The sequence below is a fragment of the Triticum aestivum genome, chromosome 3B (assembly GCF_018294505.1).
Source record: "Triticum aestivum cultivar Chinese Spring chromosome 3B, IWGSC CS RefSeq v2.1, whole genome shotgun sequence".
Lineage (NCBI taxonomy): Eukaryota > Viridiplantae > Streptophyta > Magnoliopsida > Poales > Poaceae > Triticum > Triticum aestivum.
Window position 1 is genome coordinate 298,199,426 of NC_057801.1, and position 13,063 is coordinate 298,212,488.

The window sequence follows — 13,063 nt, forward strand, 5'->3', positions numbered from 1 at the left end:
GATGTCAAGAAGTTCATTCAACTGGACTCTATTGCCAAGAACATCATCTGTGGTCACCTTACCAAAGGACAGTATGGCCGTGTGAGTGCTTTGGAAACGTCTAAGCTAGTCTGGGACTGGCTCTCCAAGGTCAATGAAGGCGTCTCAACTCAGCGTGGTCAACGTATCAGTACTCTCCGCAACCTCTTCAACCGCTTCAAGAGACACGACAACGAGAATGTCCAGCTCACATTTGATCGCCTCACTGATATCACAAATGAGCTCCAAGCACTCGGCGCCACTAAGATCATGAAGCATGAGATATTTAAGACACTACTGAGATCTCTTGACAGCTCATTTGACACCTTAGCCCTGATGATACAAGAACGCTCTAATTTCAAGACTCTCGATCCATCTGACATACTTAAGAGGCTCAACACACATGAGTACCAGCTATCTGAGAAACGAGATATCTATGGCCCCAACTATGGCCGAACTCGAGCTTTGAAGGCAAAGGCTATTGCTTCCTCATGTGAAGAAGAATCTGACTGCAGTTCTGGTGATCCTGAAGACATTGGAAAGGAGCTTGCTATGCTTGTGAAGAAGTTACAGAAATTCACCAAGAAGAAAGGCTTCAGAAAGTCTTCACGATCCAGCTCAAGGAATGATGAAGCTTTTGCCTATGATCACAAGAATAGAACCTGTCACAAGTGCAAGAAACTTGGTCACTACATCTCTGAGTGCCCACAGTGGGACAATGAGAAGAAGAAGAAGAAGAGCAAAGAATATGATTCTGATGACAAGAAAAAGAAGAAATCCTCAAAGTCTTCTTCTTCCAAGTCTTCTTCCAGATCTTCATCACACAAGAAGAGCTCATCTGGCAAGGCTCGTGCTTTTGTTGGCAAGGAAATGGATTCAGAGGAGGAGTCAACTTCAGAGGAGGCGGAGGTGGAGTCTGAGGGGGAGTCTGACTTGGGTGTTGCGAGTCTGGCTCTAGCTACTGCCTACGTCGCCAAGTCCATCTTCAACACTGAAGACAATGGCTCCGTCACCAACACTGATGATAACGTCGAGGACGACTCGCCTCCCACCTACTACTTCATGGCACGTGGTGCCAAGGTAAAATCACGCGCTGCTTACTTTCAAACATCTAGTGAAGATGACTCTGATGGTGAATCCAACCTAGCTATAAAACACTTGCTAAAATTGCAACTGAACAACAGAAAGCTATGGAACATACTCAAAAACTGTTAGACAAAAGCGATGACCTGTCGGACACGGAAATGACCAAGTCTAAGTCCTTAATTGAACACATAAAAATCTTCATATTAAGTACCAGGAACTTGAAGGTCGACATGAATCGCTCACAACTTCTCATGAAAAGCTTTCCTGTGATTATCTTCAAAGGAAGCAGGAACTTGAGAAATTGAGATCGGATCATGAAGATATTCAAAAGGAAAATGAGTCACTTCGCGCCCAACAGATCAGTCCCGCTCAGGAAGGATTTGAACCACCATGCCTAAAATGCATTGAGCATGATAACGCTGCTTCTGTTGCTGAATGTTCTATCGCTGCTATTGTTGCAATATCTTCAACTTCTGATGTGGTAACTAACCCCTCTACTGAGGATACCACTACTATTGCTGATGAGAATGCCAGGTTGAAGACACTGCTTGAGACAGGGATGTACAAAAGTCTCAAAGGACATCAGACACTGTGTGATGTCCTCAAAAAGCATATTCTAAACCGAAACCCTAGGAAAGAGGGTGTTGGGTTCAAGAGGAAAATGAAAGTTGATGGATCATACTGGAAGCCTGAGCAGTACCCCAAAACCACTTGGGTTGCTGCAAAGGAACCTCCAGTTGACCCATCCACCTTATCTGGTTTCATTTGTGCTAACCCCATTATCATTGATGAATCCTTTGATGCAAACTATAAACTGTTTAAGAATCAGAATGGTGAAGTGTTTGCCAGGTATATTGGTACTAACTGCAGGAATGGGCCACCTTTGAAGAAGATATGGGTCCCCAAAAGTTATCTTGAGAATCTTCCTCTGAATGTCATCATGACACCACCCGTGAAGAAGACAAACCCCATACCAAAGGATTCATATGGTCCAAAAAGATTCATACAGACCGAGGACTCATCTGAGTCAACCTAACGTCAATGTTTTTGCAGGGAAATCATACTCAGACCCATGAATATGAGCGTGTTTCTTCAAACCACTATGTTCATAGAACAAAGAATTTTTCTGCTTATTCCTATGAGTATTATTCACCTCCTGCAAGGCTATTTACTAGGGATCCAAAGCCAAAATTCTCATATGTTGCACTTAGACTCATTGCTTCTAAGCCACCCCTGAAAATGTGGGTGGTTAAGAAAACGTAACTCTCTTTTGCAGGGTAAGGTCTCCAGCCGGAAATCAAAGGCATATGAAACTTATGTTGGGGAGCTTAAACATCTTGCGGGGTGCAAGATAAAATGCCCAAATGGTCTTACTATGTACTTCGTTCCAAGATTCCTTGATACTCACCCTATCTATCCTAACCAAGATCTGAATTTTCACTTGTTCGTCAAATGTTTATGCTTCACAACTCGCTTGGTGAAGCCTATCCCCCAAATTGCACTGTAGACTATGACACCTCATACTTCAGAATGGATTATGGATAGTGGATGCACTAACCACATGACGGGGGATTGATGTCTTCTGATGGATTCAACGCTACGTCCATTAGACAAAAGTCACATCACATTTGCTGACACTAGTAAAAGCAAGGTATTGGGTCTAGGCAGAGTTGCTATATCAAGGGATCAGCACATCGATAAAGTGATGCTTGTTGAATCCCTTGGTTTCAAGTTAATGTCTGTCTCAATGCTTTGTGACTTAAATATGATTGTGCTATTTGGAAAATATTGATTCCTTGTACTGATGGAATTTGACAAGTCTCTAGTCTTTGAAGGGTATCGGAAAGACGATCTATATATGGTAGATTTCTCAGCAGGACCACAGATGGCCGTATGTCTTCTAGCAAAGGCTTCAGAATGCTGGCTCTGGCATCGAAGGCTAGGGCATACTGGCATGAAGAATTTGCACACTCTCGCGAAGAAGAAGCATGTCGTGGGCATCGAAGGCGTCAAGTTCAAGAAGGACCATCTATGTGGCGCCTGCGAAGCTGGAAGGATGACTAGGGCCAAGCATCCCTCAAAGACAATCATGACTACATCTCAACCCTTCGAGCTGCTTCACATGGATCTATTCGGCCCTACTCAGTACTCTACTCTCAATGCTACTGCTTGCCTCTATGGCTTTGTAATTGTTGATGATTACTCTAGATATACTTGGGAGCACATAATTCTCTACAAGACTGAAGTGCAGGATGTCTTCAGACAATTTGCCAATCATGCCATCATGAACTATGGCATTAAGATCAAGCACATCAGAAGCGACAATGTCACTGAGTTCAAGAACACCGGACTCGACCTCTACCTGGATACACTTGGTATCACACATGAGTTCTCTGCTCCTTATACACCTCAGCAGAATGGCATCGCCGAGCGCAAGAACAGAACTCTCATTGAGATGGCCCGAACGATGCTTGATGAGTACAAGACTCCACGGAAGTTCTGGCCTGAAGCCACTGACACTGCTTGCCACATCATCAACCGAGTTTATCTTCACAAGCTTTTGAAGAAAACATCCTATGAGCTCCTAACTGGTAAGAAGCCACATGTAAGCTACTTCAGAGTATTTGGAGCTAGGTGCTGGATCAAGGATCCACATCACACTTCAAAATTTGCACTGAAAGCACATGAAGGTTTTATGCTTGGTTATGGAAAAGATTCGCACTCCTACAGAGTCTTCAACCTCTTTCACTATAAAGTGGTTGAAACTGTGGATGTGCGGTTCGATGAAACTAATAGCTCGCGAAGAGAGCACCTACCAAATGTGCTAGATGAAGTACCTCCAAGTGAATCCATCAAGCAGATGGGAATTGGAGATATCACACCCTCTAAGAATCAATCTGAAGAGGAACTTGTCATTTCTGCACCTAATCAACCTGAAGACAATGCTCAGCCTGAAGACAATCCCCCAAATGATGACATTGATCAGCATGAGCAAAATCTTCGTCCTTCTCATCCTCGAGTTGCAAATGAAGTTCAGATTGAGAAGATAATCGACAGCTTGAATGCACCTGGTCCACTCACTCGTTCTAAAGCAACCCAAAGAGCAACACAGCTGACCAACTTCTGTGGACATTTTGCATTTGTCTCAATCTCTGAACCCAAGAAAGTTGATGAAGCCTTCATGGAACCTGAATGGATTCAAGCTATGCAAGAAGAGCTTCAACAATTCGAGCTGAATAATGTGTGGGAATTGGTCAAGCGTCCTGATCCTCGGAAGCACAATATCATTGGCACCAAATGGATATATCGCAACAAGCAAGATGAGCATGGTCAAGTGGTCAGAAACAAGGCGCGTCTCATTGCTCAAGGTTACACTCAAGTGGAAGGAATTGACTTTGATGAAACATTTGCTCTGGTGGCAAGACTTGAAGCGATTCACATACTGCTAGCCTATGCAAATCATCACAACATTCTTCTGTATCAAATGGATGTGAAAAGTGCTTTTCTCAATGTAAAGATAGAAGAAGAAGTATATGTCGCACAACCTCCAGGCTTTGAGGATCCAAAACATCCTGATATGGTATACAAGCTCAACAAGGCACTATATGGCCTCAAACAAGCCCCTCGAGCTTGGTATGACACGCTTAAAGACTTCCTGAAGAGCAAAGGCTTCAAACCTGGTTCACTAGATCCTACACTCTTCACCAAGACATATGATGGTGAACTATTTGTGTGTCAAATCTATGTGGATGACATTATCTTTGGATGCACCAACAAGAAATATAGTGATGAATTTGGTCACATGATGCAAGAGCAATATAAAATGTCCATGATGGGCGAGCTGAAGTTCTTTCTGGGTTTTCAAATCCGTCAGCAACTCAACGGCATCTTCATATCACAAGAAAAATATCTCAAAGATTTCCTGAAGAAGTTTGGAATGCAAGATTGCAAAGGATACACGACGCCAATGCCAACCAAAAGTCATCTGGGACCCGACGACAATGGTAAAGAGTTCGATCAAAAGGTATATCGCTCCATGATTGGTTCTTTACATTACTTATGTGCATCTAGGCTAGATATAATGCTTAGTGTTTGCATGTGTTCCCGATTCCAAGCGGCACCAAAGGAATTGCATCACTTAGCTGTGAAGTGAATTCTTCGATATTTGGCTTACACCCCATCACTAGGATTATGGTATCCAAAGGGCTCAGTGTTTGATCTAGTTGGATTCTCAGATGCTGATTATGCTAGTGACAAGGTTGATCACAAGTCCACATCAGGCACATGTCACTTTCTGGGATGATCTCTTGTCTGTTGGTCTTCAAAGAAGCAGAACTGTGTATCTCTCTCTACTGCTGAATCTGAATACATTGCTGCTGGATCTTGTTGTGCTCAACTTCTTTGGATGAAGCAAACTCTCAAGGACTATGGAATCCATCTAAAGAATGTGCCTCTTTACTACGATAATGAGAGTGCTATCAAGATTGCAAACAACCCAGTTCAGCACTCAAAGACAAAGCACATTGAAGTTCGTCATCACTTTCTCAGAGATCATGTTATGAAGGAAGATATTGATATCATGCACGTCAAGACAGAAGAACAGTTGGCTGATATCTTCACAAAGCCCTTGGATGAGAAAAGGTTTTGCAAGTTGCGGTGTGAGCTAAATATCTTGGAATCCTCAAATGTCCTGTGAATGAGCACACATCCTAACACTTATGCATTTTGATGACTTAGATGTGCAACACACGAAGTAATGTATATCTTCAATCAATGAAGACATACACTCTAAGTGTGAATACATTAATGTGGAATTTGACTTCGGAGCGCCACGATAATTGTGTGCCATGTATGGGTCTAATACTTCCTATACGGTGGGTAACGCCACCACCAAATTTTCATTTGAAGTGTTTCTCTTGGCGTTATGTTTGCATAGTTTTCATATTGGATTCATATTCATCATTGGCGTATATTCAAGTTTATCTTCAATTGGTTAAATTGGACTAGTACTATATATATCTATCTGTGTTATGTCCTCTACAGCATTCACTTATAGCTATAGCTTCGTGTTGAATCTTTTGAACTAAGTGAATGTGATCGGACCCTAACCTATCTATGCTTCTACCTCAACTCTATCTGTCCAAGTCATATGCATTCTATTGAAAAATGTCGATTGTCTTCACTGAGACCTTGTTAGCTGACGTCAATCTGACAAACATTTATATCTGTTTTTAATGCTTTATCCTATTTGCCTGAAACCCGGGGAATTCGGAACGACCACCCCGACAATCCAGGCATGCGTGGGAACATGGAACAACTCCCAAGGTGTTGCATGCTTGCCACGTGTCCGTCAGATGTGAACCGCCAGGGGCACCTGCGTAATTGTGATGTGTCATCTATGTCCTTATAAATACCCGGCACGTCTCAGTCAAAAATTCTTCTTCCTTCTCGCCACCTCTCGCAAACCCTAGCGCCTCCACTAGCTCTCGACGACATCGGCGGCGAAGCGCTTATCTGCCGCGACTTCCTCGACGCCGTCCTAACGTCAGCCGCGGACCTCGTCTTCTCCGCCGTCGCCGTAGGTGTCTTCCGTCGCCAAGTTAGGGCATGGGAGATTGAACTGTTTGGCTTCCACGTTCGCCCCGTCTAGCAGTTCTTCATGTGGTAATTAAAGTTTACCTTTTACAGTCTTTTTGATCTGATAGATTCACCCATCTTTCCTAAAAGTAGTTTCTAGATCTCCAAACTTGAATCTATCTCATTCTGCATCTCATATTCCGCCTAGTCTATTCACTTATGATTCCTTACAAGTTAGATTCCTCACTTGTACTTATTCTTGGATTTGTACAACTCTGGAACTAACTCTCATCAAATAAGTGAATGTCTTCACGTTGTGAGGTCAATGTCTTCAAACTGATTTATCTTCAAAATCTTCTGAGAATGCATATGACCTCTTCCCCTTCCCTCGCACCTCTAATGCTGTCATAGGTATATGTCCATGGGAGAATCCCTCGGTTCTCATAGTCTGCATTCGTTTGCAGAATTCTTGCAGAGTCACATCAATTCACCTGAAGCTAGTTCTTGTCTAACTAGCCACTTGAAGCCATTGCACGTATTGAAGCCCTTCAGCTTAAACTTCATGGCAACTAAGAAGTCGGCACGAAAGGGAGGCAGACATCACCGTGGTAACACTTCCAAGGATTTGCCTCCAGATTTGCACGAGCTGTACAAAATAGACCCTGAGGAAACCTATACCGGTCGCAAGAATCGAATCCAGTGGATTCGACGATATTGGGCAGAAGAGTGGTTCAAATACTGCTTCATCACTGAAGAATATGCAGAGAAAAATGCCACCAAGGGACCCTAGGGAGATATTGTGTATAAAAATCTTCAACCCCAGTCCCTTCCTGAAACCATCCAACGAGAATTCTATCCGTGCATGATTCGCGGACCGCGGCCTGAGAACGCTGATCCGTCTTCTTTGCTGTGGTGCCGTGAAGACCATCTGTTCAAGCGCAACTACCAGTTCGCGAAAGGCTCAGCTGCGAAGAACAAGAAGGCTCTAAGGCTCGACTTCAACCCCGGTCCTTCCTCACCTCGGGACGATGGCACCCGCGAAGCCAATCAGAACAGGATCGACCCCTTCTACAACCTTGATGGCCTCATCACCCATATTACTGTCCAAGGTGCCAAGGTGGATCATTCTGATGATGATGCTGACACTGATGAAGCTCCAGCTCCTACTCCAAAGCCACGGAAGCAAAAGAAGGCTAAAGCTTCAAAGTCATCTGCTGCTCCAAAAGCTTCGCGGGTGAAGCCATTGGCAACTGCCCCTCCTGCTCCTAGTAACACCTCTGAAGATCTCTCTCGCATCTCCAAAAGGCGTGAGAAGACACAGAAGAAACCTGCTCAGCGACTGAGTCAAGCACTGACACCTGCTGCCGTTCTGAGGAACAAATCTGAAGCCATTGATTTGTCTTCAGATGAAGAATTTGGCAATGATGCCCTTGAGCAGCTGATCAAGAGCAAGCAAGAGCCGGAGATCTTCAATGATCTGCCCCTCTTTGATGTGAACATCTTGCATAGTTTCATTGATGAATGGTTCGACAATCAAGACCTCAGCTTTGATGATCTTCAACTCCCCATTGGCATCAGCGTCTCCTTCCAAGGCGCCATTGCTCCTGAGCTGGCTCTGGCTCAGCGAATTGTTGAACTGAAACACAAGATTGATTTTGAGAAGGGAGAGTTCAAGAAGCATGTGGCCAAGCTGAGTGTGGCTGATGTCCAAAAATTCAAGGTGATGCTCAATGACCTCAAGGAGGCATTTCGCAAGAAACGTGAGGAAGCCAAAGGCTCAAGAGAGCGCATGAAAACTCTTGCTGCCAAGTGTGTTCAGGCTTACAACGAAGCTGAAAAGCGCAAGGCTCTTGGGCGTCCTGGTATTGACCCCAAGATGGCTTCCAAGCACAAGAAGAAGCACACTGTGGCCCGAATGGAAGCTCCACAGCGGGAAGAACCTCACATTGTCTTCCCAGCCAGCATGACAGGCTCGAAGCCTAAGGTCTCCACAGTGGCTTCACAACAGCAGAAAACCAAGGCAGCTGAAGCCGAAGCCAGAAAGCACAAAACCAAGAACACCACAGATGACGCGCCACCCCTCAAGAAAAGGAAGACCAAGAAAAGAGATCGGGCTGCTCCCAAAGAGCCCCTTGTTGTTGAACCTATTGCGTTTGCTCCCCCTCCATCTGCAAATCAAGAGCATCGATTGATTGTTCATGAGCCTGCTTCCACAGAGGCTCCTGAAGCTCAAGAGGTTCTAGTCATTGACCCCATCGCGACTGAAGACATTGGTCCCCAATACAATGTAGAAGATGATGAAGCCCTTCCTCAGATCCAGCGCCACACGGTATCATCGCCTGTTCGCACGAACAGCAAAACCATCAGTATTGGTCGTCCTCTGATGCCAATCTCACAAGATGCCTCGTGGGCTGATCGCCCCCAACCAGCAACTCCAGTTCAAGATTCACCAAGTACACCCCGTCCTTCACCAACGCAAGGTCCAAGTCCAATTGTCAATAACGACAATTACATGGAGACCACACCATCCCTAAAAGCGTCGCCTGTGTATCAACAGCTTCGCAAAGGCCAGAGGCCATCGGTCTCCATGACAACCATCACAGAAGAGGATTCACACCAATCCAGCTCAGTGGCACGTCAAGTGTTTCCTGAAGACAATCCTTCTGTGACGGTTCCTGTGTCTGAAGCTAACGCTTCTGAAGAGATTCCAGCTGCATCAGCCGAAGAAAGACAAGAAGAGCTTGTTGTTTGTCACGCCCAATATGCGATACTATCCTAAAGAGACTCGAAGGTCCCACCAAGGATAGAAGCGCATATTGGAGATGCTTTTGCAACGTGGATACCATTACATCGTACCATTACATAATAGTTGGGGATACATACAAGAGGCAAACAATGCCACATGGATACAACAACATCTTACATAAGAGCACCATCCGACTACGGATGAAACACAAACGGAAACTCAAACAACATCCACCCTGCTAGCCCAGGATGCCGGCCTGGAACCTATCCCCTGGTCGAAGAAGAAGCAGAAGAAGAACTCCAAAACAAGCAAGTATAGCTCTCGCGTCATGATCATCGCATAACCTGCACCTGCAACTATTGTTGTAGTAATCTGTGAGCAACGAGGACTCGGCAATCCCATTACCATGGGTATCAAGACTAGCAAAGCTTAATGGGTAAGGAAGGGGTAAAGTGGTGAGGTTGCAGCAGCGACTAAGCATATATGGTGGATAACATACGCAAATAAGAGTGAGAAGAGAGCAAACGGAACGGTCGTGAAGCTAGCAATGATCAAGAAGTGATCCTGAACTCCTACTTACGTCAAACATAACCCAAAACCATGTTCACTTCCCGGACTCCGCCGAAAAGAGACCATCACGGCTACACACGCGGTTGATGCGTTTTACTTCGTATCTAGTGTCAAGTTATCTACAACCGGACATTAACAAATTCCCATCTGCCACATAACCGCGGGCATGGCTCTCGAAAGTTTATACCCTGCAGGGGTGTCCCAACTTAGCCCATCACAAGCTCTCATGGTCAACGAAGGATATTCCTTCTCCCAGGAAGACCCGATCAGTCTCGGAATCCCAGTTTACAAGACATTTTGACAATGATAAAACAAGACCAGCAAAGCCACACGATGTGCCGACAATCCCGATAGGAGCTGCACATATCTCGTTCTCAGGGCAACACCGGATGAGACATCCTACTAGTAAAACCAGCCCTCAAGTTTCCCCGAGGTGGCCCCGCAGTCTACTCAGTTCGGACTAGCACTTAGAGAAGCACTGGCCTGGGGGGGCTAAAATAAAGATGACCCTCGGGTTGGCCGACCCAAGGGAAAGGTAATAGGTTTTTAGGCAATTGTAAAACCAAGGTTGGGCCTTGCTGGAGGAGTTTTATTCAAAGGGAACTGTCAAGGGGGTCCCATAAATCACCCAACCACGTAAGGAACGCAAAATCAAGGAAACAACATAATCTTCCACCCTTTACCAAGTATATAGATGCATTAATTAAATAAGAGATATTGTGATATCCCAACATAATCCTATCCATCATGGAGCAATCTTCAACTTCACCTGCAACTAACAACGCTATAAGAGGGGCTGAGCAAAGCGGTAACATAGCCAAGCAATGGTTTGCTAGGAAGGGTGAAAAAGGTTAGAGGCTGACATGGTAGTTTGGGAGGCTTGAGGAACAAGAGATAGGTAGCGCAACATAGCGATAGAACGAAGCAACTAGCATAGCAAAGATAGTAGTGAGATCCAAGGTGACGGTCATCTTGCCTGAAATCCCGCAAGGAAGAAGAATGAGTCCATGAAGAAGATGAATCCATGAATACGAACCAAGCGTAGACGAACGAGTCCTCACGAGCGCAACGAAACAGGAACTAACGAGAAGGAGCACAACCGGAAAGAAGCAAACAACAAGGTAAACACACCACACATATACATGACATGATGCACAACCAATCATGATGCAAGACAAGACTACATGAAGCTACTCATGGCAAGAGATGATGCAAACAAGAACAACACATCAAAGCAAGTTTAAATGAGGCCGGAAACAACATATAACAATTCTGGTAAGTCCTCATATGCAAGTTTCGAAGTTGGTCCAGATCTGATCAAACATTAAGTTGAAGTTGTTAAACGGCAAGTTAAAGATCACCAATAGGATCTACACGAAATTCTAGTCAAGTTACATATAAAGTTCATTTAGTTCGGAGCTACGGCCTAGAAGATATGAGCAAAACAAGTTAAACATGGCATTGATGCAAAATGCATACAAACATCAAGCAAACACTCTCAAAACATGGATGCAACATGATAATATGAAACTTCATGCAAAATCAAGTAAGTTTCATATAGAACACACTCAAAACGGAGCAACGGTTCAACACATACACTCTATACAAGTTTAAAGGACAAGCTGTCCAAAACATCAACTAGGCATGTTGCAAACATCTAAACAACATGCTACAGCATCTCAAAGTGAAAAAAAAAGACATGGGAATGAAGTACAGGTAAAGCATAACAAAACATGAACATTGAGATATCTCCAGAAAACACTATAACATGCTCAAAAGGACATGGCAAGATTGCAAATAATAACAGTTTACAGACTTAGCAGAAATGAAATCAGGATGCAATGTTTAGAGCTATCAAACAACATGTTACAAGAACTTAACATGGCAAACAAAGGCATGGCATGCTAATACTAAAGACAAATAACAAAATTCCCCTACTGAACTTATTCCAAAGATCAACAGAAAAGATGGTAGTGTCCATGCAAACATGGCAAATGATATGACAGATTCAGACATGGCAGGAACAACGATAAGTATGGATGTTGGTGAGCTTGTACAACTCCCCACAGAGAAATACATGGAATGAAAAGGTGACCAACAGTAAAAAGACATATTTGGGAAGCTAAGCATGGCAAGAGCAAGGTCTTAGGGTGCATGGATCACTAGCAAAGCGCATGGCAAAACTGAACTTAATGTTAACAGGCTGACAGCAACATTATTTAGCAATTTGAGAGCAAGATTACAAGAAGCTACAGCAGGCTATAAATGCAACCAAGGGCATGGATGGATATATCATGACATGTTTAACAAAACATCCTTAGTGAGCATCTCCAGATTATGCATAGAATTACTTGTAGCCGCAGGTTTACATAGCATCCTGATATAACATATTCAGCCTAGCAAAACAGTAACAGCAAGTACCCTCCTTCACGAGCACGATGCACTCACTACAAGACTCACAAAAATACATGGATTGCATCACTGTAAATATGGCATGATGTAGTTCAAAACACATGTAGACATAAAGCTCATAGGCTGCACACAGAAAATGCAATGAAATAGACAAAACAGCAAGTTATGTTAACAGGCAGCAGTTTACATCATATAGCACTCTTGCGACGACGATTCGGGCATCAAGATGAGCTCAAACAAGCATGGTACAATGGAACAAAATGTAGATCATGTCACAGTGAACATTTTGATATATGACACGCACAAAACGGATCAGTGGGCATAAAGTTACGCCATGTCAAACAAGTGCACATGAGATAAAAATCTGGGGACTGCAGAATTTTACCTCCGCGAAAAGTCAATGCGGGATGAGGACGTGCGGGGACGGGCGGAGGCGTTTGGTTCGAGGGAGTGGTGGATTTCGTCCACTCCCCCGGATCTGACTGGAGTAACTCCGGCGAGGGAAGCGGGAGGCGGCGGCGCGCTGCTCCGGCGACCTCGCGCGCGGGCAGGTGAGGGCTGGGCAGAGGAGCTCCGGCCGGGCAGGGCACGGTGAGGCGGCGATGAGGCGGCGGGGCGCCGCGGCGGAGAGGCGGCGGGGAGCCGGCGAACGGG